The sequence below is a fragment of the Monodelphis domestica genome, chromosome 1, assembly GCF_027887165.1.
Source record: "Monodelphis domestica isolate mMonDom1 chromosome 1, mMonDom1.pri, whole genome shotgun sequence".
Classification (NCBI taxonomy): Eukaryota; Metazoa; Chordata; class Mammalia; order Didelphimorphia; family Didelphidae; genus Monodelphis; species Monodelphis domestica.
The window spans coordinates 111,408,124-111,411,729 of NC_077227.1; positions in this window are offsets into that span (position 1 = coordinate 111,408,124).

A 3,606-nucleotide genomic window follows, 5' to 3' on the forward strand; every position below is an offset into this window, starting at 1 on the left:
AAGAATGAGAGAAAGAGAGAAAGAATGAATGAATGAAAGAAAGAAAGAAAGAAAGAAAGAAAGAAAGAAAGAAAGAAAGAAAGAAAGAAAGAAAGAAAGAAAGAAAGAAAGAAGAGGAAGGGAGGGAGGGAGGGAGGGAAGAAAGTAATGTCTTTGCCAAAAAAAACTGCAAATGGGGACACAACTGAAAAATGACTTAATGACAAAAATGGAAATAATAATATATCTACCTGAGAGGGTTGTCGTGAAGATCCAAAGAGTTAACTTATAAAATGTTTTGCAAACCTTCAAGTACTATGAAAGTGCAATTTATAATTATCAATTATAATTATCATCCCAACAGATGCCAAGAAGACTACACTTCTCACTGCACGTATATCTTCCTTTGGAAGACTCTGAGAGACTTGTTCCATCCCTAGCACCTTGATTATATTTTACCTTTCAAAGTAGAATTTTCTCTAAGAACCCTTTGGACAGGTATGTCCTTCTTCTTTTCCTCCATATAAGTAAATGCTACTCATTCAACATCTAACAACATTCACAAATATTTAAATGCCTACTAAGTTCAAGATGTGGTGTTAGGGGCAGTGGGGGGAAAGGGGAAATATGAGGGCACATTTGTATGAAAAGGCAAGAAATGGTTTCTCGATTGATTGGAGGAAAACATTAAGGCCCCCATGGTCTTATTTATTATTAAAGACCTACCAAATACCAGGCAGCATGTTAAGCACAGAGGGTAAAAAAGAAAGGCAAAAGCAGTTTTTGCCCTCACAGAACTCACAATCTAATGGGAATGACATGTAGATAACTAAGTATATGTGAAATTTTTACAGAAAGAGTAATCTGTGAGTAAAAGAAAGAAGGATGGAGGAGTTGGATCAGAGAATGAAGGAGGAGAGACTGTAAAGGTCTTGGTTGGATAAACCCTATTTCCTATTCCAAAATGAACCAGTTGGTCAATTAGCGTTTTTAAGGCACCTACTATGTGCCAGGAATAACTCAAATAATATTTCTTCTATGAATCCTTCCTTTCATGATCACTCCAGCTCATACTTCACCCTCCCTTGGAAATATAAAAACAACATGTATTTATGGTTGTGCTATGTGCAGACTTTTATGTGAGGTACTGAGGGAGAGATCAACTTTAGATAAAGCACAGACTCTGTCCTCAGGAACTTGCAATCCAGTGACAAAGATAAGATCCCAACATATAGCTAAACACATTTTTGGACAAGTGATTTGTAGTTATAACAGTATTATATGCTGAGGGTGGAGGCGGGGACCATTAACAACTAGAGGTATCTAGGAAGACTTCCTGAAGCAATCGTAGTTCATTGTATAAACCATTCTAGTTCTGTTCATTTCACTTGGTGACAGTTCATGAAGATCCCCCAAATTCCTTTTAAGGTTATTGAGTTTGTAATTTCTCATAATGTAATAATATTCAATTACATATATATATATATATATATATATATATAGAGAGAGAGAGAGAGAGAGAGAGAAAGAGAGAGAGAGAGAGATTTCTTTAGTCATCCCTCAACAGGTGGGTTACCCCCTTATTTTCCAGCTGTTGGGCTTTTTCTATTAGAATGAAAAAAGCTGTAAGTAGTTTTGCATCTATGAATTCTTTTCCTCTTTCTCCAAATTCTGGGTCAATTGATGGTGGATTAAGTATACTTGTATAAGTAAATACTAAGCATATAGACAGGGTATTAGAGATAGGGAAGGTTCTAACAATTGAGGGGATCAAGAGGGCCCTGTTATAGAAGGAAACACTTGAGCAGCACCTTGAAGATAGATTTTTAAAATTTGCAAATAGGGAAAGATTACATTGCAGAATGATGCTGATAAGGAATATCCGTATTCCAGTTTGAGTGAAACGAAGGATGTGGAAGGTAATAATACATAAGAAGCCTAGAAAAGTAGGCAGTAGACTGTGAAGGGTTTTAAATGTCAAAATGTATTTTATCCTGGAAGTTTCTGACCAGGAAAATGACACGATCAAATTTGAACTTTAGGAATATCGAACTGGCAGCTGTGGGGAGGATAGGTTGGAGACAGGAAAACAAGGGAAGTCAATTAGGAAGATATTGCAAAATAGTCCAGGAGAGAGGCGATGAGGGCCTAAATTAAGGTGATAGCCATGGGAATGGAGAAAAAGTCACAAAAAATATGGTAAAGATGTAATTGATGTGACTTGGCCACTGACTGGATATGGAGAATGAGGAAAAGGACAAGGATGATTCCAAGATTTTGAACTCGGGATGGTAGTCCATGGAATGATCCATTGAATAAGGCATTTTGATTTTATAGGGAAAATGTCTTAATTTAACTCACAGGGAGGTGAGAATAGATATATTTCTAGTGTCTTCTCTCCCGTCCTTCTCCAAGGAAGATTTTAAATCATGTCAGAAGGGGAAGGAGAAAGTTGGGGGTCAGAGTTTGGCCCCTCTTTTCTCCTCAGAGAGAACTGAACCAGGCTGGAATGATATCTGTCTGCTCTCTTAAATATTATTAGTTTAAGTAATATAATTTTAAAATTAAATATTGATTCCTGATTTCAATTTCTTAATGGAAAAGGAAAACCCCAAGTTCTATATTCAGGCTTACTTTTCACCAAATACCAGTTCCATAATGAAAATACTTAGCAAATAGCGAAGAAACTCACTTCTCCATGTAGACAGCAAAATAAATCTGAGTAAGTATAAATAGGAGAATATATATCAGACAATGCAAAGTGAAAGCATTCTCTAATTGGAGAGTGAGATTGAGATTACCAGATTTCATTCTAAGGAGAAATCTCCAAAATCTCTGGTCTATTGTAGAAAGCTGTGAATAGGGACATAATGGGGACTGCCAGGTCATTTCATGCTGACTTATTCTCCTTTCAGCAACCTAAAGTGGGGTTGACATTGTTCATCTTCTCTCTTGACTGGAAAACCCAAAGAGGCTAGAGAGATCAAAGAAATGGAAGAGACTGAATCTCTCTTCTTTCTTCCCTTGCCAAGTCTCTAGCCTTCATATAGGCATGCATGGGCTTTGGGGATCAGGATACAATTATATCTGGCTTATTATTATTTTCAAGTTGTTTGCCTCCCTAACTAGATTGTAAGCTTTGTATTGCACAATATTAATCATGAAACGGGTTCCCAACAAGACTTTGTTGACTGATTGAAGGGAAACACTAATCGGAGGCCAAATGGAAGGCAGCTGTAAGAAACAGTCTTCTCCCTAATCTTTCCCCCGATTACTGGGTGATTCAGTCTCTGGGACTTTGCCATAGCTGTCTTTCCTCCAAAGCACTATCAGAGGTGGCCCAGCCTTTCCCTTTCTAAGATATTGTCTGCCACCCATTTTCTGCAGTACATTTCCCCACTCCCTAGCCAAGAGATGGAGCAGGACAGAATCTTCTAACTTCTGCCCTGAGCCTCCAGAAACCTTGCACCGGGCCAAGAAAGATTTCCAGCCCATAAAGTGCCTAGGCACTGCTGTATCATCAGGAACAATTCAAAGTGAAAAAGAGGGGGTCCTTCTGGGAATCTGCCAAACCCTCCTGACACCGTTCAAAGCTCCTCCTAGTGCTATGGAAACCAGCCAAGTACA